Source organism: Euprymna scolopes, chromosome 6 (assembly GCF_053919585.1).
Source record: "Euprymna scolopes isolate OS-2025 chromosome 6, ASM5391958v1, whole genome shotgun sequence".
Classification (NCBI taxonomy): Eukaryota; Metazoa; Mollusca; class Cephalopoda; order Sepiida; family Sepiolidae; genus Euprymna; species Euprymna scolopes.
In genome coordinates, this window is record NC_136487.1 from 120,017,338 (window position 1) to 120,042,888 (window position 25,551).

General features: G+C 33.1%; 2 long non-coding RNA genes across 2 annotated transcripts in view; one reads left to right on the forward strand and one right to left on the reverse strand.

Moving 5' to 3' along the window:
- LOC145277916 (uncharacterized) overlaps nt 1-11,933 on the forward strand; it is a 106,214-nt gene extending 94,281 nt beyond the window's left edge. Inside the window, exon 3 of the long non-coding RNA XR_013868246.1 lies at nt 11,509-11,933. This is a non-coding gene — a long non-coding RNA (uncharacterized LOC145277916). The remainder of the gene's footprint in view (nt 1-11,508) is intronic.
- Nucleotides 1-25,551, reverse strand: part of LOC145277915 (uncharacterized) — a 104,010-nt gene that overhangs the window by 11,670 nt on the left and 66,789 nt on the right. The gene's annotated exons all lie outside the window — the stretch shown is intronic.

Genomic DNA, 25,551 nt, shown 5'->3' on the forward strand with positions numbered 1-25,551 from the left:
GTCTTTTCAGCAACTTTATTATCGATGTTTCCCCATTGGAAAGCTGCAACCGCTGGTCCTAGATTTTTGTTTTGTTTGTTTAGGCCTCTTGATTCCTTAGGGAACATAGGGTCGCAACAACGCTCCTTTCATGGACCTGGTTGTGGCTGATCCTCTTCAGTTCAACCCATGTCATTCCGGGCAGCCTTGATCTCAGCCTCAATGCTTCTTTTTGGCGCACTGGCTTCCCAAAGGCTTCACCTGCTCATGTCATGAACTCTACTAGAGAGGACCCTTCCCAGACTAAGAAGTCCACAAATGATGTTGCTGAGGTTTCTGTAACTTTCTTTTATAGAATTGGGTTGTTGGCCCTATTCTAACCCCCAACCTGGAGGACCAGTGAGTGCTCTTAGTCTGATCTCTACCCTTCAACCTGTCTGGCTTGGGTGACCCTACCAGGAGACAAATCTCCCGCCAGCATAGCTATCCCGATCCAAGAAACACGCAAGCCCTCTAATCACACCAAGGTTGCACTCGCTAGGGGTCCTAGATTATTTACTATTGACATTTTCCAACAGTCTCCCCTACTCGGAGCCATTACGGTCAATGGACCGTCTCTCTCCCTCTAACTAACGACTGTCAACTTTCCTCTCTGACGACCAACTCTTGACTAATTTCAGCGTGTTTCTCAAACTATCTTGTTACATTATCAACTCCACATAACCAAGACACAAATCTGATGATTCATCTTTCACGCATTTTCGTTTATGTTAGTTAACATTCTTTTCACCAAGTTAACATTTTGGGGAACTATTTTAACATAAATAATTTTATCCTAAAAATACCTTTTCATCCTGATAACAATCTTTCTTTTTCCATTTTTACAAATATCAATAACGATCATAATAATAATTGTTCAGCTCGGAGCAATTGTTACATTATGGGACTCTAAAAAAAAGTGTCCTGTTGTGTAATGTATGTATAACGTACATGTTGAATAGTTGGGTTTATCTTTTCCCGTATATTCATGCGTATATAATATACGTCGTATCATTTAGTTGATCGTCTAGCGTGTATATTTTAACATTCATGCAGCAGTTCTACCAGAAAACGATTGACGTGGACGTATCGAAACAGTTGTAGACAAACAGTTCTTTTTAACAGATGAAAATAACACAACACATACCTGAATTATTTACGAACATTTATTTTCATGATCCGGCCGGCATTTTCAGAGATTACACGTTTTTACATCTTGGCTGCCTGAAATAATGCCGCTCCCTGCGTCATGGAGACCAACTCTTGAGTTGTCCATTCCCTCTGATGTCCAGCTAACGACTGCCTAGAATCTCTCCAAATCTACATCTAATCACATCATTACGTGTCTCAGACCAACAACTGATGTAACCTCAATCTAGTTACTTGTTTATGCAAACAAAAATCATGTTTACATCTATTTTCTATTTTCACATTCCTTTTGCGATATTATATGTCAATCATTTTTTCCCAATTTAATTGTTTATTTTTCTAATCATAATAATTGATCCAGCGACCCGCCCTCGCTTGAATCAATTAATAATAATAATAATGTTTTGACCCTTGGCCCTGCTTTCCACAGTTAACACAGATACTATGCTATGATCACAGCCCAAATGGTCACAACATTACACAATTATGTAACAACAAAAGGGGAAAAATTGCTGTTTTCTGGGTCGGAATCCATTCCTCTAACACTCATTGTTGATTTTTTTTTTTTTAACTTAAAGTAATATTATATTATTTATTTTTAGTTCCTTACATCAAGTGGCTTCATATCTTGTCTGGAGCGATTTCCAGTAAAGAAAAAAAAATACTGCAAAACAAGTAGAACAATATTTTGAAGAGTCGTCTATTCTTACTAGCTTCGAATTTGTTGTGAGAATGAGGTTGTGTTGATGATAAAATTGAGAAAAACAACGGATTGTTATCACAAAGCTTTTCCTTCACAGCACAGGAAACAATTATGGAAAAGTTGAACAACTAAAGAACAAGGAAGAAATTATAATTCAACAAACACACAAGTATCTATTCTTGAATTACAGATGCAAACAAGGTTCGCATTTGGTTGACCTTTCTAAAAAAAAAAAGTAAAAAAAAAAATGCATGTACTAGTTCTAGAGTCATTCTAGCAAGAGATCGGTTAAATTGTCACAAGTTTGTAAGATGCTGAAACATAGAATGCTTCTGCATTCACAAGACTGCGATATAAGGATAATGCTGTATTAAACAAATACAGGAAATGCCTTGCCAAGGTAATAGCATGGTGCGACTTGAAAAGTTCATGAAATAAAAGATTTTTTTTTATGTCAAAAAAAAAAAAAAAGATGGCTCCCGAAATTGTTTAGATTAATGTAAGTTGTATTTAAATTAAGAAGAAAATTCCTTACGTATTAATTTAGACCGCAATTGCATTCAGAAGAGGATGACCATGGGATTTTTGTATCCAGCCCACCAAAATGAGATGTCTTTTGATTGGTCAAGGAGAATTGCCTTATCTAATCAAATTGGGATATTTGAGAAATCAAGCAGCTAATTGATCGCGATGGTGAACATAAGAGGATAATTTTTTTTTTTTTTTTTTTTTACAAGGTAGTCACCACTTATCAAGGCCCGGAAGCCACTCAGGGATAAGGGTTATTGCAAGTACATTACGTTAGTGTGGAGATTTGATGAAGTGTTTAATTAAGGGGGCGGTTCATTAGGAATTTGTTAACGTTGGACTTGAAGACATCCAAGTTGTAGTCCGGTGGGAAGCAGGCAGACGGAACAGAGTTCCACAGGCGTGCAGTTCTAAGAAAGAAGCTTTGTTCATGAAATCCGCGTTTTGATTTAGGCACAGATATAGAGTGGGGGAAATTTTCACAGTGGATTCAGCTAGACGGGTGTTTTTCGTGGAAGATTGGCGAGGGGGGTACCAGAAATTGGAGTTCAGACGAGCACCTGCCATGGAAATAATGATAAAACAAGGATAGGTTCGCAACGTCTCTTCTGTGGGAGAGAGGTTGCAGGGTAGAGAAAAGGGCATCCTCCACTAAGCCACGAAGTTTATTTTGTACTCTGTCAAGGCAGGATAGGCTGTTTTTAGCAGCTCCTGCCCAGATATGGCAACAGTATTCCATCCTTGGACGTACTTGGCTTTTATATAGATAGAGAATTGCATCAGTAGTGATAATTGTTTTGAAGAAAAGGGGAGATAATTTTATTTCACTAACTGCAATGATAGGGAAACCTACAATTGTTGCTAAGGTTGAAATGATTAGATAATTGTACTGCTCTAGAAAGTACTCCATTCTGGACGCAAGCCTCTTCTTGTGGCAGGTACATCCTAAGTTGGAGTACTACTGTTATGATGCTGCAGAGGTGCTGTTTGAAGCATTCCTTCTTGCCTTGAGAGAGCACAAAATCTCCTTCACAATCTAGTAGAGTGTTGTACATACAGCCTGTTTCACACAGAAGAAATGCTGTTAGCTGCTCTCTACTGTATCGTTATGTCCATGGTAGGTAATCGACTGAGCTCCAATCCCTTGCCCACTCCCTTATAAAACATTCACAGTAAGAACTCGTCTAGCTACAACCCCAGAAAAAAGCTTTCCCTTGTATTCTCTCTTTACCCAAAAAGAAAAAAAAAAACAAAAAACAAAACAAAACAGAATTCCCATAAACATAACTTATTTCATAGGACACCCTATCTGTGAAACAAAATATCACAATGCTGCTTCCCAACCGACTATAACTATGGTCGTCTTTAAGTCTTGATCTTTGGCAGGCATTATAATGGCTGCCCAAGATCAAGCCTTGATGACTAATGTTTTTAAAAATATGAGTGATCTCAGCAACGACAGCAAGTGCATGTTCTGTCACACAGGAGTAGAAAGTCTGACACTGCTAGAGAACGTCGACTATACAATGCAACACAATGGAGGGAACATGTTTACCAGAAAGAACAGTTGGAAATAAGTCATACACCATCCAATATGATTATGTGATTTCTACAGTTATGTACCTAGAAAACAGAGTTATTAAATCTGGCATAGTAATATGGAACAAGAAGGAGGAAGAAGCAACCTTAGTAGAAGTTAGTATTTCCAATGATGATGGGTTAAATAGGGCTGAGAGGGAAAAGATAACCAAATACCAAAGTCTTATGTATGACATGAAAAGAAACTGGAATCTTAGGGAAGATCTCCATCATTCCAGTAATTATAGGAGCAACCGGACTCATGAAAATGAATTTCAAAAACTACCTGAAAAATATACACGGTGAACCAAGTGCAAGAGAGATACAAACAATTGTTGTTAAAGGGACAGTTAGAATCTTAAAAAGATCCCTTGATTGGAATGTCTGAGATACCGGGTGAATGTCTAGTGTCTGGTAGGATGCCCCACTCCCAATCAGAACAAAATGATAAGAAAATTAAAAAAATAAAAATAAAAAAAAAAAAATAAATAAAAAAAATAAAATAAAAAAAAAAAATAAAAAAAATTAAAATAAAAAAAAAAAATTAAAAAAAAAATTAAAAAAACAAACAAAGAAAATACAACACTAAAGAATTGCACCTTAAAACTTTAAACATTTCTTTCTTAATACTAGGAAAAACAAAGACTCTTTCCCATCACCAACACAAAATTCCTATAACAATGGATCAGATTCAATGAAAATCTTAATTATTTGATGTTGCGCTTATATTATCCATCCTATAAACCTTATAAAATAATTCAAAGAAATTGAAATTTAGGGAGTATCCATTAACCAGCAGAACCCATGGAAATCCCATAAAATGAAAAATATATTTAATTGACAAATATGTTTCGATGAAGCTGATATTTTTCTGTATAGCACGAAAAACAATAACACGCAGAAAATATGAGTTTGTTAACATTTCTATGAAAATAGTGTCCATTGTATTTTAAATATAGAACTGACCCAAATGAGATAAATTAATAAGTACGAATAAATACTCAGAAAGTAATATTGTGCTACATAGTTCAATACAAATAATAAAATAACATTGTAAGAAACAATCTTTTTCATTTATTCCTTCAGTTGAGCACCTCTTAGTAGACAATATACTTTTTTGTCCTGTTTCTGTTGAATGTTCCCTTTTTTAAGTCATGTTTTGTTGACTTCTTTCATCCATGCAAAACCACTGCACGTCGTAATTATGAATTCCTTTTTCACATGGTTACAACAATGATCATATATCATTAAAATAATATTTGAAAACAAGGTTACGCCAAGGAGAGGTTACTCTCATATTCTGTCCAGGGTTGCCAGGTTGGCCTTTTTTAAAGGCTAAATTTCGCAAATTTGGCCTTTTTTGAAGCAGTTTGACCTTTGAAATTTGTATTTGGTATTTTTCAAAGCATAATGTACGAGCTAAGTAAGTAGGGAGCAGTTAGAATATTATATTGATTGATGCTGAATACATATTGTTAAATTTTCACAAAAAGAACTTCCTCCCTTTTCCACTGTCTTTGCATAAAATTAAATTAAACTGAATATAGCCCACATTACGACTTCTTGTGTCTAGCAAATTGTATACTCAAATCCATCATGATCGATTTGCTGATTTGAGTGAACCTACATATACACACGTATAAACATATACACATACCTACTTTTATATAAATAGAAATGTTCAAATAATGTTTGAGTCGGTTTTTATATTTTTACTGTGTTTTATTTTTGCTTGAGGTCTTGGTTATATAAAAAAAAAAAGGGCGGGTGTTTGACTTGTATTAACTAACAGGTCTATAAAGTATAAATTGGTTTAAATGTTTTGACTTTTATCTGTTGCCATCACTTGAGATGATCGTCTCCGGTGCTTTAGACCTATAAGCTGAAATAACAATTCACCCCTTCGTAAAACTGTGTGTGTGTGTGTGTGTGTGTGTGTGTGTGTGTGTGTGTGTGTGTGTGTGTGTGTTTCCAACATTCTGCGATTTTTTTCTCTCTTTCATTTCTACAGTGTTCTTATGTTTCCAGAAAGGTCACGGAAGCGGTCAAATTTGCCACAAGCTTTTCACATCCGATTGGTTCAATTTTAACCATGATTAAATAACTAAAGTACTAATATTGCTTTCGTAGATATGTATTTTATTTTTAAATCTTGCAATGGTTACTTCTGAATTATGTCCTTGTTTATAGCTAATTTGGTAGAGATGCTGCTATTTATAAAACTAGCCACACCCACCCGGCGTTACCCGGAATAGAGTAAAGTTATTTTAATTTGTTTTGTTTTTATTTAATTTTTATTTGCTTGCACATTGCTTTGAACTTATGCAGAAAATAAAATAAAATTTTACTTTTAAAGTAGACAACTCGCATTATATTCTTTAATTTAAAATATGAGTTACCCCTCCTTACATTATCTGAGTTATTCTTAGAAACGAAAGCATTGTTTACAAATGATATGCTATGTGACCTTTTTCGACATCGAAATTTAAAAGTTTCTGATATTGCCTATTTCTTTCCACGGTACTTTCTGTATGAAGAAAAGTACAAATCTTTTTTAAAATTTAACGTGGATTTCATGTGTCCGTGTAAAATCGAAAATATATACCATAAAATTATATATTATTATTTTTTTTTTTTTGAATTGATTTTGTTTTCGTTTTTTTTTTTGTTTTTTGTTTTTTTGCGGACTGTTATCCTCATCCTCATAGATGTTGTTGTTTCACCACATTTTGGCCGACTAATCCTCTGGCCTTCTTCCAAAACGTGGTGAGACAACAACAACTATGGAAGGCAGTACTTACTGAGGATACAGTTACAAGACTCAGCATTCCTATGCCATTGTAGTTAACCACCTAAAGAAGGCCAGAGGAATAGTTGGCCGAAACGTGATGAAACAATAACTATGAAGATGAGGATAACAGTCTGCAAAAAAAAAATAAATAAATAAAAAACAATACATATGATAAAATGTATTTTCAACTTTACATGGACGAAAGAATTCCACACAAAAAGAAAGAACGAAAAAAAAAAAACAGTTGAAGCCAATCTTTAAACGAAAACAACGTAATTCTTGCACGCATTTCTAAATAACGGTCATATCGCCACCTGCTTTTCGTCATTACGTATTTGGTTGACAAAGACAATACGAATCACCAAAAATTCCCAAATCTAAAACGGAAATGAAAAAAACAAAAAACAGAAAACCTATATCTTTAACAATATACTAACCCACACTTCCAAAAAATAGCCCAAAAATTAAACTGTAATAATGAGTGACAGTGGTCTGTAATCTATTTGTTTCCATTATTTATTTCTTTTGATAATATCTTATAACAGAAACATTCGTAGACATGCTTTACATTTTTTTTTTTAATTTCTTATCTTTTTTTTAAACTGGGGAAGCCAAACTATTTCAGAGATTTAATAATGAAGGAACCACAAAGATTATTAAAGCCAAAGTGTGTATTATTTCAGAAACCAGCCGTCTAAGAGGTGAATATGAGATAGACCAGTGGTTCCCAACCTGTAGGTCGTCGACTGATTTTAAGCCGAATGTGATTATTATATAAAACGATGAAAAACATATTGATAAAAAGTAACTACAAGAATTTGGGACAAAATGTTCATTTAAATTCCTAGTAAATTGCAATAAAAAATTATTGCTGTTTCCATCTTACTTATATGAAGCAGCATTCTTCCAACTTCTCATCTTTAAAAGCAAGTACCGAAATCAATTAAATGTAGAAGACGACTTAAGGTGTGTTATATTGACAACGGAGCCCAGAATAAAATTGCTAGCTAAAAAAAAAAAAAAACTGCAGTACTAGCGGTCTCATGAAGGTCAGTTCATACTTTACATAACGATGGAAATTTTTGTGTTCAAATAATTTTGAATGGATTTGCAATTAATTTTTGTAGCAGCTTTGGAATTTTTTATGTATAGTTACTTAACGAATAAATAATCTATAATCCAATAATCGCAGTGTATGGCAGATTGTTGTATAAAAAATAAATGGATATATAAGATATATTAAGGATGGGGTCGCTTTCTTATTACTTGTTCTAAAATGTGACGCCATATTTGAAAGGTTGACAGAGATTTTATTGTTTAAGTGAGGAAATATAATGCAGTGTATGTTGGACTAAAATGGCAAACAGTCCTTTGTTTAATATGTTAATATATAAATAAATATATATATATATAAAGAGAGAGAGAGAGAGAGGGGGTAGAGAGAGAGGGGGGGGAGAAATGATAGAGGTGCCTTTACTTAACTCAGGTATATACCGATTACCCATTGATCCTTGTTTTCCAGATTAGTAGACAAAAAAGAATGCATTTTTTTTTTATATCGTGGACAATATTTTTGTATCGTAGATAAATGTTTAGCATTTGGGAGCAAAAGAGTTATTCCTGTCATTTCCGGCCAGTATACTTCCGGGGTTTACCATTATCAGTTTCCTCAATTTTTTCCCGGTCAACGTCGAGACACAGATCCAGCTAGCACATACTACGCCTGTTATCTGATCTGTCTGTTATGTTTAAATCACGCGGATAAATTTTCGGTATGAGTGTATTTATTCATCACGTTTTTGGTTAGAATGAAACATGGTGTGTGCAGGGGGAGGAGACACTTGTGTGCAGAGAGAGGTTAAGAATCACCTCTCTTGACAATTCAGCTTGTGAGAACTATTTTTTGCAGCCCCCCCCTCCCTCCCATCATGACTAGAAGTAGAGGAAAATATGTATGCCTTAAAGCATGCATGTCAAACATGCATCCCGCGGGCAGCATGTGGCCCTTTGTGAGTTTACTTTGCGGTCCACATAAAAGATACAGCAGTTCAAAATAGACTTTGTAACCTAGTAGGGGATGTCCTTTTCTCTTCTCTGCAACCTATTTCTCACAGAAGAGATGTTGCAAGTTTGTCTCTGCTTTATCGTTATTTTCATGGCAAGTGCTCGACTGAGCTCCAATCTATGGTCCCCTCTCGTCTAGCTGAAAACCACTATCAATAATTCCCCCCACTCTTTATCTGTGCCTAAACCTAAACGTAGATTCCATGAACAAAGCTTCTTTCTTAAAATTGCACGCCTGTGGAACTGTCTTTTATTTTCCTGCTTTCCAGCTAACTACAATATGGTTGTCTTCAAGTCTAACGTAAACAAGTTCTTGATGAGTCGTTCCACTGAAATTAACAAATTTACTGAATTTCCATTACTAATAATTACTATATTGTCTAATTTTACTACTGTTACACTCAATAACCCTTATCCTCGTGGCCTCTGGGCCTTGATAAGTGGTGATGACTATGTAAAAAAAAAAAATTTCTTCATGGAATAACTGAAGTGTTTTATTATTTAATCCAGTGGTTCTCAACCTTTTTTTTTTTTTTTTCATGGACCCCTTTTTCCTTCTTTTTATTGGTGAATATTGGTGTTAACAAATAAAAATAATTATAAATATAAAAAGAAAATACAATTATACACACACACACACACACACACACAGAGACATATATATATATACATACAAATATATATATACATACAAATATATATATATATATATATATATATATATATATATATATATATATATATATATATATATATATATATCATGGCTTATCAGCAAAAGGCAGATTCAGTCTTGTCTAAACATGTTTCAGTTTAAACCAACGAATTGGAATCCAAAACCAAACAATTTAGATCTATGCCAAAATTACGAAAATTTCAAGAGTCACCAGTTTTTACTTTTTACATAAATCGATATAATAATCAAACATGTTTGTCTGTCTGTTGCTTCCACGCTGCAAATCTACTCGACACGATTGAATCTCATTTGCCATGAAACAGGTAGTTCTTTTGAAAGATTTTGAACAGGTTAAACAAACAAAAAAGAAAATCTTTCATTAATTGAGATTGTCGGACTGACTTCCTCATCTTGGTTGTTATCGTCACAACGTTTCGGCCGTTTTGCCCTCCGGCCTTCATCAGGTGTTTTGTATCGAACTGGGGAACCGTTTGTTAGGAGTCTCGAACCCAACCCTTTATTATTATTACGGGGGTACCGTGTTCGGACTCCAGCTAGGCTCTGGGACATAATAAACAGAGAGACCCACTGGAAAGTGAGAAAACTTAAAGAAACAGCTCACATGCTCGGACATAACAACCTACTGAGCAAACCAAGCATAGAGCTGAATGCAATTTGGACACCTCTGATAGAGAGAGAAAACCTTGAATAACAACATAGGTTTATCATTAACAAAAAACCAACTAAGAATTGTCCTAGTGACATATGGCCATTGTATCAAAGTTTACAGTTACCCAAAGGTGCTGAGTTCAATCCTGAATGAAGGCAGTAAAAAAGTAACATTCAAAACAGAGAATCAGCAACTATGTCCCAGAGCCTAGCTGGAGTCCGAACACGGTACCTCCGTAATAATAATAAAGGGTTGGGTTCGAGTTCCCCAGTTTGATACAAAACACCAGATGAAGGCCGGAGGGCAAAACGGCCGAAACGTTGTGACGATAAAAACCAAGATGAGGAAGTCAGTCCGACAATCTCAATCAATGAAAACACCTCATCTCAAAAAATACAGACAATTACTAAGAAAATCTTTAATAACCGCTTCTCTCTGAATGATTTTCTCCTTTTACAATTTTGCACAGAAAAGATGATATGGAATATCACACCAGAGCGTGCATTATGTACATGTCATTGAACAAGGGGAATATATATATATATATATATATATATATATATAAAATATATTTATATATATATATATATATATATATATATATAAATATATATCTTATTTTTCTTTCATTAATATTATTTTTTATTAATATTATTTTTTTCCTTGTACATATTTTTGTGAATTATTCCATGGATTTCTGCCTTTGGATTATTATGGACCATCTTCTTCCAAGTACGGGATTTCCTTGGATTTTACTTGTACAAATGGAAATTCTTTTAACTTTTTTGAAGTTTTACATTTGGATTTTATCGTCTGTGGATTTTTTATCTTCCACCAGACTATCCATTCATGTGTAATCACCTTTTTCTTTACCATATTTCATCTGCTTAACTTATTTTGTTTTCAAGTAAGATCTTTGACTTACTTGTTGTTTCATCAAATACTTTTGCATGCAAAATCCGATCCCGCATTTTGCTAATTCTTACCCTCTGATGAGAAGGAGAGTATTTCTTCGAAACTCTGCGGATTAAGGACTATCCATTTATCTAGTGTTTCCTTTTCAGATTAAATATTTTTTTAACTCATTTCAAAGTGTTTTTTAACATATTTTATTAACTGTTTGCTCACACACACATATATATATATATCTATATATCTATATATATATATATATATATATATATATATATATATATATATATATATATATATATAAGGTGTTGCAGAAGCCCTGTTACGAAATTTCGGATTATTTTTATGACAATATTAAGATAAATTTACTCTTTTTTTATTGCCATTATATGATAATGTCTTTTTTTTTTTTTTTTCAGAAACAAAAGATAATAATTTTTAACAAGGTCCGTTGAATTGAAGAGAAGATTCATTATAGAGCATCATGAGAAGATCAAAGATAGACAACGATCAGGCCGTCCCTGCATCTCAAGAACACCTAAACTCATCAAAAATGTTAAGGAAAAAATCAGGTGAAATTCAAGATCCACGAAACAAATGACAAAAGAAGCACAAACGGCACCAAGGACTATGTGAAGAATACATCGAAGTGACCTACGGATGTCATCCTATAAACTCCAAAAGAGACAGTTCTTCTCTACACCTACAATTTCAATGAGACTCGCCAGAAGTCGACTCTTGTTAAACCGTATTAAAAATGGCACGCTCATTAACATCATCTTTAAGGATGAAAAGTTATTCTTACTTCAATATATACATATATATATATATATATATATATATATATATATATATATATATATATATATATACTAGCAAAAGTACCCGTCGTTATATGTAATCAGTTTTTTAAAATAGTCATACATATAGGGGCCTATTAGTGACCACACACACACACACACACACACACACACACACACACACACACACACACACACACACACACACACAGACGTTCAGCGGTATATTATATATATAAATATAAATCCCCGAAACAGTGTTTCATGGTAAACAACTGATGATCCCTTGAAAAAAAAAAAAAAAAAAATTTGTATTATAGTAAATTCGAGAGAGTTGATGCAGTGATTGCAGGTGATTAAATGACTTACTGACTAGATGGGGTTTTTTAACGAATAATAAAAAGTAATTTTTTGTATAGTTTCAAATGTTAAAAACTTCAAAGACTATATATATATATATATATTATGGCTATGTAAAGACTAATTTTACACCTGTTCGAAAACATACTTCATTTTAGATAGTGAAATCAAAAAATAAAAAATGAATACGTCAGCTGACCGGTTTCGAAGCTCGCTCAACAGAGCTAAAATCAAGATTAATAATTACATTTTAAAAAGGAAAAAAAGGGGGGTAACAATGAAATGGAGATAAAAAAGCAGGAGTTGGGGAAGAAGGGGAAACTAATTATTAAATAGAAACTGGATTAAGCCCTAAGAGATTCTCTTTTTGTTTGCAAAGAGAAGGTCTCAGAGTCTTAATATATATAGTTTCCAGAATTTTGAGATCGTAGAGAGAGGGCGACTTGCTAAGGATGGAAAAAAAGTTGGCACTAAAATTTGAAGCACAAATACGATTATTTATATGGTGCTCATAATCGTATTTGTGCTTTGTACCCCGCAATATATGTATATATATATATATATATATATATATGTATATATATATATATATATATATATATATATATATATATATATATATATATATATATATATGCATAAAGCTGAACGGCTGTGTGTGTGTCTGGTATACAAAAAAAAAAATATATATATATATATATATATATATATATATATATATATATATACAGGGTGAACCCCCCCCCGCCCAAAAAAACGGGCCCCGTGTACACTTTATGTGATATCTCCATTATTTATTCACCGATTGCCCTTATTTTACAGGACATGGCAGAATCAACGACCGTGAGTACACCAAGACCCCAGTGGGAGCTGGGACAAAGAATACACTGTGTTAAATTTTACTACAAGACAGGCTCGTTTAAGAAAACCCAGGACAGTTTCATATGTCAGTTCGAATGTGAAAAGGCTGCATTCAAAAGCAGAATTCAGAACTGGGTGGACCACTTCGAGAAGTATGGTACTGTGGAGAACCTCAATGCTGCCAGAAAGAACCGTCCAAGCCACTCGGGACGTCCCAAGAAGCAAACAGCCGAGTTGGTCAAAAGAGTGAGAGAGTCTCTCTAGCAGAGTCCGAAACGCTCTCGATATGTCCCTCGGTATATCCCGTGAGACTTGCAGGAGAGTGCTGGTGAACGATATCAGGGCTTACTCATACAGAATACAGACGCTGCAGACCCTTACAGACTCAGACAAGAAGCAGAGGAGGGCTATGGCAGTCAAGATGTTCGAGAAGATCGAGGAGACACCAAGTTTCCTTAACCTCCTTTGGACCTCAGATGAAGCCCACTTCCATCTTGATGGAAAGACGAACTCCAAGACAAATGTCTTCTGGGGGTCCTCCAGACCCAATGAAGTAGACACCAAGCCCATGCACTCTCCTAAGTGCACGGTGTGGGCTGCAATCTCGGCCAGAGGCATGATCGGACTAATCTTCATCGAAGAATCTGGCGCAGCAGTGACAGTCACCAAGGAGCGGTATGTGGAGGTCCTCAAAACCTTCAAGAGTGAGCTCCAGACCATCTACCTGTCGCTCATGAGCAAGTTTTGGTTCCAGCAGGACGGAGCAAGTTCTCAAACCTGTCCCGAGATTGGCTAAAAGAGAACTTCAGAGGCTGACTGATCAGTCTCAAGACTGATTTTGAGTGGCCACCCCATAGCCCGGACCTAAGCCCCCCAGATTTTTTTCTTTGGAGCTATCTTAAGGCGAAAGTCTATGCAGGGAAACCCAGAACCATCACGGAACTCAAGGAAGCCACCAGGGAGGAGATGAGAGCCATTACCAATTCGGTCTGTAAGAACGTCATGGACAACTTTGTGCTGCGCCTTAAGAAATGCATGGAGCTAAATGGAGGCTATCTAGAACATATGCTGTAGAACGGAGAAAAAAAGGCCAAAGACCCTAGCGTTTTGATGTGATGTTTTGAATATAATAAACTAGTTATGACCAAAGTTTCATTTCATCCAGACAAAACACTAAGAAACGGGGCCTAATTAGAGTTGGGGCCCGTTTTTGTATAACTACTTCATTTACTCACATAAATTAATATACGAAAGTCTTTAAGTATTTACTTCAACAGTGCTCAATACATAGGTAGAGCTAGTTAGTAAGTTATAAATCGTCATATATATTTTATAACTTACTATATATATATATATATACACGGGAAGAATACCCATAACAGTTTTGCATCACTTTTATGCCCCCTTACAAAGATTAAAATCAAGATTGAATGCAACTAAACCTTATGATTAGAATTCTTATTCCAATTTTCATGATTTTGTTTCTAGAAAACGTCTAAAATTTAATGCTTAAGCTTAAGAAGACATGAAATTCAAGGAATCTTGCTTAAGTCATGTCTGATGACTACCGATCAAATTTGATGCAAATCTGATATATCAAAATGAAAATTTATGCCGCCATGAAATCTCTTTAAAATGCCCCAAATAAACTAGAATTTGAGTAAAAGTTATTAATTAATGTCTAATACCTATTGTTAAATTATCACAAAAAAATGGAAGACATCTGAATTTTCAAGAAGAGCTTCCACTTTTATTTTACCTCCTTTGCATTAAACTGAATTAAACTAAATATAGCCTACATTTGGACCACCATACACATAACACCTGTGTTCCAAACATTCAAAGGCTATATGAATTTAAAGAAATATATTGAAGACATTGCCAAGACTGCTGCAAAGGCAATATGAATTGAAAGAAATACATTGAAGACATTGCCAAGACTGCTGCAAATAATGTAAGTTCCCTCTACCACACTAGAAAACTACTCACACCTGCCAATCTCTTGTATCTCTATAAAGCCACCATTTGTTCGTACATGGAGTATTGTTGCCACATCTGGTCTGGTGTATCTGCCACTAGTCTCTCCTACTTAGAGAGAATTCAAAAAAAGAGCGTCCAACCTAATGAACTCATAGCGCTTGTGATCCCTCGACGTGAATACCCTCAGCTAAGTAGTAGACAGGCAGCAAAATCCCACCCTTACATTGTGTAAGTCCCTAGATGCTTTGAACTGCTAGACTTTGGAATTCCGTCCCTGTCTCCTGTTTCACTTAATGTGCTAACATGCAGAAATTTAAATTTAACATCTCACTGTTTAGCTCCTTTCATAGTGTCCCTGTATCATCATCATCATGACGGGCTCCTTGCCCGGACCAATCTGACTCTTCCTGTCCAGAGTTTCCTGTTTTCCATCAGTTGCCTCAGGTTCACAGTTGGTGTCGTGTGCTATTTGTTGGATGTACGTGGATCTAGGTCATCCTCTGTTTGCGCGTCCGTGTCGTGGAGTCCATAGCAATACATCATTCACCAATTCATGCTTGCTCCTCAGACAATGACCGGCAAATCGTAGGCGTCTTTCTCTGATGGTATTAGATATGGCAGGTAGATTGCCATAAAGTTGCTGCTTCGTGGGATGATTTTGCCAAGATTTAATATAATCAGTTCCTGTATGCATGGTCCAAAATAGTAGTCTCTTATGTTCAAATGGCAATGTGCCTTGTTTGAGATAAAAAAAAAAAAGAGTTAAAACAAGAGAAGCATGCATAGTTCCCTGTGAGTGCATAGTGAACGAGGCATAAAAAAAAAATGACTAAGTTCAGCATTTGTCCCCGCCCCCATTTAGCCCCAAATGTCCCCAGAGAACGTCAAATCCTAATGAAAATGAACAAACGGTGCAGTTTCAGGCCTTAAATGTAAATTTGAGTTCTGCACCATGCAAAAAAAGAAATGACTAATCCATCATTTGCCCCCCCCGCCATTTAGCCCCAAAAGTCCCTAAGGCTTTAACGTATTTAACGTATTTAAACCTAAACGTAGATTCCATGAACAAAGCTTCTTTCTTAGAACTGCATGCCTGTGGAATTGTCTTCCGTTTTCCTGCTTTCCGGCTGACTACAATATGGTTGTCTTCAAGTCTAACGTAAATAAGTTCTTGATGAGCCGTTCTATATGTTATCAAATTTACCAAATTTTCATTACTAATGATTACTATATTGTCCAATGTCTACTGTACACTCTTTAACCCTTATCCTTGAGTGGCCTCTTGGCCTTGATAAGTGGTGATGCCTATGTAAAAACAAAAAAATTTGAGTTCAGCACCATGCAAAACTGCTAAATAGACATGCACAGAAAATTTTGGACAACTATGGTAAAATAGTCCCAAAAATGGAGTGTTTTTATTAGCCCTAAAAGAGTTATCGCAAAATATAAGCAAACAAAATTATATAGAAATCAGTTAGTTACAACTTCTCAGAAAGTTTTATAAAAATGCTAGGTATCAATTTTTTTAATAAACACAAAAGTGTTAATTTTAGCCATTTTAACTTGAAAGGCACCCCTCGGTAGGTAACCAGAGTTTTCCCGGAAAATCTGCTCTGTTACGTTTTTACTCATATCATGTTTAATGTTTGGGCAAAATTTCAAAACATTACCAAGCGTAGTTATCCTTTTATCGGGGGACCCCAAAAAATGATGTATTAATTAGTTTCAAAGTGAATTTTTTACATAGATACGTATAAAGATATCAATATGCATAACTTTATATTAATATCGAAACATAATATTAGATACTAATCTATGTAGAAGTCGTCTTATATTTCAAACTTAGCAGGACGCCCAGCATTGCACAGTGGTAAATTTAATTTAAAAATACGTTTGGAGACGTTGAAGGCAAATGTTATTCTTGAAAAAATCTTAGCTTAAGATTTTCAGTAAGAAGTTTAAAGAAATAAACAATCTGAGAAAGCTTATCTTTTGAAAATATTGGCAAATGACTTTTTTGCTATAAAAATATAATATTGGAGGAGCATCTTCAAGCAATTCTAAACCATCACACACTAGAGAAAACGTGTGAAGTGTGGATTAAAGCATTTTAAACCAATTCTCAGGTTAAATTATGCTTATACGTATAAAAACCTCAATTATCATTTATTTTTTATGAAGTGTTTGGGAGGGCATGTTCAACGTGTTCAAATTTAAAGACTAATACGTTGACACATAACACATGTGAAGTGTGCGGTATGGCATCTTAAAATTATTCGGAAACTAAGGAGCACCTACAAACTCCGACAAAAGAGAAAGATTTTTGTGAAGTGTGGCAAAGCATTTGCAAACAATCGTGATGTACCATCACACGTGCGAACACACTGGAGAGAAAACTTCTTGTGAAGTGTGTGGTAAAGGATTTGCACATCAAAATAATATACGAGACACATGCAAACACACTAGAGAGAAACCTTTTTCTTGTGAAGTGTGTGGTAAAGCATTCGCACGTAAATATAACATACTGGTACACATGCGAACACATACTATTGAATGCCTACTGGGGAGAACTTGAATGCCTACTGGGGAGAACTTGAATGCCTACTGGGGAGAACTTGAATGGTTACTAGACACTATCCTCGAGTGTCTAAGGTCTCTCTGTACAGGGGTTTGTCAGAACAATCTGGCATGAGGATACTTTTTCCATAGAAGTAAACCCTGACCAAATATTCAAAATCACATAGTACTCGCAGCCCAAATAAGATCTCCTCACTACGGCTACCCCACAGCTTTTCCGAGGAATGGTGCACCTTCTCCAAGTGATACTGCCTCAAGTAATAGCACGAAGCTGGATACTCCACCAGACTAGATATATTCTTGTCCTGGAATCCAGTAAGACCAAGAGACCAAAATTAAATATATATTACAACGTATGAAAATGGTTAATTGGGGAGAGGAAAATTATGTTCTCAATTTCTTTACTAACTCAGTGTTTGGAACATTCGAATATCTATGTATCTCATATAGACTTCAAGTGTTAGCCCCAGGTGGGGTGCCCCTTGATTTTTGAGAACTTCAACTGAAGTAAAATAAAACAAAAAAAAGAGAGAAACCTTTTTCTTGTGAAGTGTGTGGTAAAGCATTTGCATATCAAAATCATGTAAAATCACACAAGCAAACATACACTGGATTATATATATATTATACACTGGATTATATTATATATTATACCAGTCATCATAGGAGCAACTGGGCTTATGAAAAAGAACTTTAAAAAGTACATAGCAAGCATACCCGGTGAACCAAGTGCAAGTGAAATACAAACGATTGCACTGAAAGGGACGGCTAGAATCCTGAAAAGATCTCTTGGTTGGACTCACTAAAATAGGGGTAAATGTCAGACATCTGGTTGGATGTCCCATCCCCTAGAAGAAAAAGTTTAAGAAAAATGAAAAAAAAAAAAGAGAGAATAAAGATTAGACAGGAGCAACTGGCCTAATAAAAAAAAGAACCTTCAAAAATACTCAGAAGCAATTCCTGGAAAACCAAGCTGTAAGGAAATACAGATAGCAGCCATAAAGGGAACAGTGTCTATTCTTAAAAGAGCCCTCGGATATAAATTTAAACTGTAATAGAATCAAGTGTTAGCGCCAGGAAGGAGCCCCTTGATCTCTTCAAACTAACAAAAGTAAAACACACTTAAATATGATATTTTAATTTATGCAGATTTTGTATTTATTATTATAGAGTCAATACTCTATTTATTATTATATTGTACCTAATTTATAGTAGTAATTTTAAAAGGTTAAAAATAAAAATGACTTCGGTGCCATCAGCTAGAATCGAAACCAAAACCTTTAGCGCTCAAGCCTTAGTTGTTATCATTTGAGTTGTAGTTAGATGGATAAGAAAACGTTAAAATTTAACAGACTTTAACATATAAATGTATATTTGTGCATGCATGCAGGAATACTTTAAATCGACACGCCTATCAAGTTTAAATTTTTTTTAAATTTCGACTCCTTAGCTGCAATTTTTACAGACTAAAGACAAAATCGAAAATGCGTTACAGGTCCAAATGCCCTATATATCAAGTTTCAAGTCTGTGTATTAAAAATCGACAGAGCATTTTGGTAGAGACAGGCAGACGGACAGACAAGGTCACTTTTATATATATATATATATATATTTTAATTTTGAGATTATTATTATTATGCTGTTTTGTTTTTTGTTGCTGTCGTTGTGATGATTTTGTTGGCATTCGTTTCCCTTGATATCTTTCTATTAAGAATTCTTTCTACTGGGTGGAACGATAAATTTGTCGCCGTAAATAAAACAACATTACAGCTTTATTTTAAAACTTTTATTGAAAAAATCAATTCAGGTAAGTTGATTATGTAGTAGAGTTGATATTTATTCAATGTAGCTGCCTTCAGCCTCAATCACCACCTCGATACGGGTCCGAAACTGAGAGCATGCCTTTTCTACAAGCTCCAGCGAGAGCTCAGTTAATATTCGGCGGATAGTGACGATCAGGCTGGCTTTGATGTTGTGGGAGGTCATGTTGGTGATGTTCTCAACATATGATCAAACGAAGTAGGATTCAATGGATTCAGGTCGGAAGAGGAAGGGGGCAGTGAGAGAAGAGTACAAAGTCATTGCACTCCTTCTGAAGCCAAGCCTGGGTCTCTTTGGACTTGTGGGTTGGTGTTGAGTCCTGCTGCCACATCCAGGGTCTGCCAGCGGCTACCTGATTGCACTAGGGGATCACCACACTTTTCAGCACATCCAGGTACACTTTGTGAGGTGGTACGATGCGGCCCTCACTTGAAACCACACTAAAGACCATAACAGTGGTCAGAAACTTTGTTTTCACCACCCTGGGTATGTCCCTGTTATTCGTAGCAATCAAGCGATGCATTTTGAGGTTGCTGGCAATGGTCCTTTTGTCATAACTTGGATTGGTAGAGAGCATGAGTTCCACAGTGGTGCATCTCCGATTTCGCTTGTTGAACATTGTGTCACTTTCAGACGTGATAGAAAGGCTCCTATCGCTTTTGGGATTTGTACACAACTGGCCAACTAGTAGATAATCTGCAACAAAAAAAGAAAACCGGTTTTTATCAAATGGAAATGGAATCATGTCGTCTTTTCAAGGGTGACAATTTCATCGTTCCATCTTGTAGAAGAATATCGGGTACTTATGGGAGGGATCGCATGAAGGTTGCCAACATCCCTAAGTGAAATGAACTGGTTTTAAACTGGGCATAACCAAATTGTCAGCCTGCGTCGTTAGCAACTGAGCCAATACTCTGTTGTTACTAATCATCATTCATTCATTATGATTGATTCAGATGATTATTGTTGACATTCATTTCTCCGATATCTTTCTAGTTAGAATTATTTCTAGAAAGACATCTTTGCCAACATCTTTAAGTGAAAATATTTCTGTGGGACGAACTGGATTCGAACTTAGCACAACCAAGTTGTCAGTAGGTGTGGCTAAACATTTAGCCACCATCACCTACCTGCGTTATATGTTTTTACGCCAGTTTTTGTGTTACAAACAAAAGAATATGGATAATAATTCTAAAAAAGAAGAAAAAAAACGAACAAAAACAATGAACTAAAACAAATGAATTCCGAATTTTTAAATGCGAAATTTCCAAATTTAAAATTAAAACAATCAACTTTTTGGCCAGTCATGATTGACATCTGTAAATTCTCACGATGCAAAACACGTCTGCTATTTAATTTTTTTTTTTTTTTTTTTTTTAACCATTGAATCTAAAAGGTGACACTTTTTACAAACATTCAAACAATAAAACAAACAGATTTCTTCCATTGCATAAATATGGCCGACATTGTTCAAATGTCAATTGTTACTTAAAAAGCAAAACTATTTAAAACCAATAAATTGTCTATACTAGTGTTTCGTAGCATTTCTTTTTTTTTTTTTTTTTTTTTTTGATTACTGGTGTTATTTTTTTATACCAACCAATGTTTCACAACCTTTATTTTAATTACAAGTGTTAGTTTTTTTTTAATTACCAATGTTTCACGACCTTTTTTAAATTACCAATGTTATTTTTTTTAATTACCAATGTTTCACAACCTTTTTTAAATTACCAATGTTATTTTTTTAATTACCAATGTTTCACGACCTTTTTTAAATTACCAGTGTTATTTTTTAAATTACCAATGTTTCGCGACCTTTTTAAATTACCAATGTTATTTTTTTAATTACCAATGTTTCATGACTTTTTTTAAATTACCAATGTTATTTTTTTAAATTACCAATGTTTCACGACCTTTTTTAAATTACCAATGTTATTTTTTTTAATTACCAATGTTTCACGACCTTTTTTAAATTACCAGTGTTATTTTTTTAATTACCAATGTTTCACGACCCTTTTTTAAATTACCAATGTTATTTTTTTTAATTACCAATGTTTCACAACCTTTTTTAAATTACCAATGTTATTTTTTAAATTACCAATGTTTCACGACCTTTTTTAAATTACCAGTGTTATTTTTTTAATTACCAATGTTTCACGACCTTTTTTAAATTACCAATGTTATTTTTTTAATTACCAATGTTTCACAACCTTTTTTAAATTACCAGTGTTATTTTTTAAATTACCAATGTTTCGCGACCTTTTTAAATTACCAATGTTATTTTTTTAATTACCAATGTTTCACGACCTTTTTTAAATTACCAATGTTATTTTTTTAATTACCAATGTTTCACAACCTTTTTTAAATTACCAGTGTTATTTTTTAAATTACCAATGTTTCACGACCTTTTTTTAAATGACCAATGTTATTTTTTTTAATTACCAATGTTTCACGACCTTTTTTTAAATTACCAGTGTTATTTTTTAAATTACCAATGTTATTTTTTAAATTACCAATGTTTCACGACCTTTTTTAAATTACCAGTGTTATTTTTTTAGAATTACCAATGTTTCACCACCTATTTTAAAATTACCAGTGTTATTTTTAATTACTTGTTTCACAACCTTTATTTTTATCACCAGTGGTTTTTTTAATTACTGTTGTTCACAACCGTTTTTTCATTATCAGTGTTATTTTTTTAATTACCAATATTTCACGACCTTTTTTAAATTACCAATGTTATTTTTTTTTTAATTACCAATGTTTCACAACCTTTTTTAAATTACCAATGTTATTTTTTTAATTACCAATGTTTCACGACCTTTTTTAAATTACCAGTGTTATTTTTTAAATTACCAATGTTTCGCGACCTTTTTAAATTACCAATGTTATTTTTTTAATTACCAATGTTTCATGACTTTTTTTAAATTACCAATGTTATTTTTTTAAATTACCAATGTTTCACGACCTTTTTTAAATTACCAATGTTATTTTTTTTAATTACCAATGTTTCACGACCTTTTTTAAATTACCAGTGTTATTTTTTTAATTACCAATGTTTCGCGACCCTTTTTTAAATTACCAATGTTATTTTTTTTAATTACCAATGTTTCACAACCTTTTTTAAATTACCAATGTTATTTTTTTAATTACCAATGTTTCACGACCTTTTTTAAATTACCAGTGTTATTTTTTTAATTACCAATGTTTCACGACCTTTTTTAAATTACCAATGTTATTTTTTTAATTACCAATGTTTCACAACCTTTTTTAAATTACCAGTGTTATTTTTTAAATTACCAATGTTTCGCGACCTTTTTAAATTACCAATGTTATTTTTTTAATTACCAATGTTTCACGACCTTTTTTAAATTACCAATGTTATTTTTTTAATTACCAATGTTTCACAACCTTTTTTAAATTACCAGTGTTATTTTTTAAATTACCAATGTTTCACGACCTTTTTTAAATGACCAATGTTATTTTTTTTAATTACCAATGTTTCACGACCTTTTTTTAAATTACCAGTGTTATTTTTTAAATTACCAATGTTATTTTTTAAATTACCAATGTTTCACGACCTTTTTTAAATTACCAGTGTTATTTTTTTAGAATTACCAATGTTTCACCACCTATTTTAAAATTACCAGTGTTATTTTTAATTACTTGTTTCACAACCTTTATTTTTATCACCAGTGGTTTTTTTAATTACTGTTGTTCACAACCGTTTTTTCATTATCAGTGTTATTTTTTTAATTACCAATATTTCACGACCTTTTTTAAATTACCAATGTTATTTTTTTTTAATTACCAATGTTTCACAACCTTTTTTAAATTACCAATGTTATTTTTTTAAATTACCAATGTTTCGCGACCTTTTTAAATTACCAGTGATATTTTTTTAGAATTACCAATATTTCACCACCTATTTTAAAATTACCAGTGTTATTTTTTTAATTACCAATGTTTCACGACCTTTTTTAAATTACCAGTGTTATTTTTTTTAATTACCAATGTTTCGCGACCTTTTTAAATTACCAGTGATATTTTTTTAGAATTACCAATATTTCACCACCTATTTTAAAATTACCAATGTTATTTTTAATTACTTGTTTCACAACCTTTATTTTTATCACCAGTGTTTTTTTTTAATTACTGTTGTTCGCAACCGTTTTTTCATTATCAGTGTTATTTTTTTAATTACCAATATTTCACGACCTTTTTTAAATTACCAATGTTATTTTTTTTTAATTACCAATGTTTCACGACCTTTTTTAAATTACCAATGTTATTTTTTTAATTATCAATATTTCACGACCTTTTTTAAATTACCAATGTTATTTTTTTTAATTACCAATGTTTCACAACCTTTTTTAAATTACCAATGTTATTTTTTTAAATTACCAATGTTTCACAACCTTTTTTAAATTACCAGTGTTATTTTTTTTAATTACCAATGTTTCGCGACCTTTTTAAATTAACAGTGATATTTTTTTAGAATTACCAATATTTCACCACCTATTTTAAAATTACCAGTGTTATTTTTTTAATTACCAATGTTTCACGACCTTTTTTTAAATACCAGTGTTATTTTTTTAAATTACCAATGTTTCACAACCTTTTTAAAATTACCAGTGATATTTTTTTAGAATTACCAATATTTCACCACCTATTTTAAAATTACCAATGTTATTTTTAATTACTTGTTTCACAACCTTTATTTTTATCACCAGTGTTTTTTTTAATTATTGTTGTTCACAACCGTTTTTTCATTATCAGTGTTATTTTTTATTACCAGTGTTATTTTTTTAATTACCAATGTTATTTTTTTAATTACCAGTGTTTCACAACCCTTTTTAATTAATCGTGTTAATTTTTTAATTACTACATTTTTGAATTACCAGTATTATTTTTTTTTTTATTACCAGTGCTCCACTCCAATATTTTTTAATTACCATTGTTAATTCTTTTTCAAAATTACCAATGTTTCATAACCTTTTTAACTTTGAGGAACCCATCCAATAATAATGATGTTTCGAGGAACCCTTACACAAAATATAGCTTACAATTTTATTTATTAACTAACTAAATAAGGTTGTAAAATATTTTCTTCATAATGCAAGTAATATTTTTCTTTGGATAACCGGTTTAGTTAAAAAACAAACAAAAAAAAAACTACACATTTTTCTTTCTTGCACTTATTGACCATTTTGGAACGAAAAATGATGCAACACATTAAGTCAAAACACATAACTGGTGCCATAGAGTTTAAAACTTATCAAGCTGTAAAATATAGAACTGCAGAATTGCATAGAAGATTGTCATGCAGTCACCAAAACAAAAAGAATATATAAGATACACCACAAATATAAACAGTGACTCATATATATATATATATATATATATATATATATATATATATATATATATATATATATATACACAAGTTAGAAAAGCATTTCATCCAAGGCATGAAAATTGTTAAACAAAATGTTTTTACTGTAGGCTTTAAAAATAAAGGTACAAGATTCAATTTGAAATTTATTTATCTTCAAAGTGTACTTTTATAAATTTTACAAAGTAAGGTATGCAAATTTAATACCTTACTTTGTAAAATGTATAAAAGTGCACTTTGAAGATAAATAAATTTCAAATTGAATCTTGTACCTTTATTTTTAAAGCCTATAGTAAAAATATTTTGTTTAACAATTTTCATGCCTTGGATGAAACGCTTTTCTAACTTGTATCCTATCTTTTTAAGATTATATTTTATTTAATTTATTAATTTGGATTTTAAAAAAAGATGAATGTGATTTTGTATGTATTTATAAAAACTCTTCTACTCTCTATTTCAGATTGTATTTCTCCTCACACCACAACTCATTTTTGCAACCCCCTCTTTGTATTATTACAGGTCTGAATATTCTCTCTGTTTCAGTTTGTAATTCTCCTTACACCACAACTCTTTTTTGCAACTCTCTCTTTGTCATACATGTCTGAATAATAAGAAAATCTGAATTTTTTTAACAAAAAACTTTAAAATAACTTTTTTTAGATTAATTT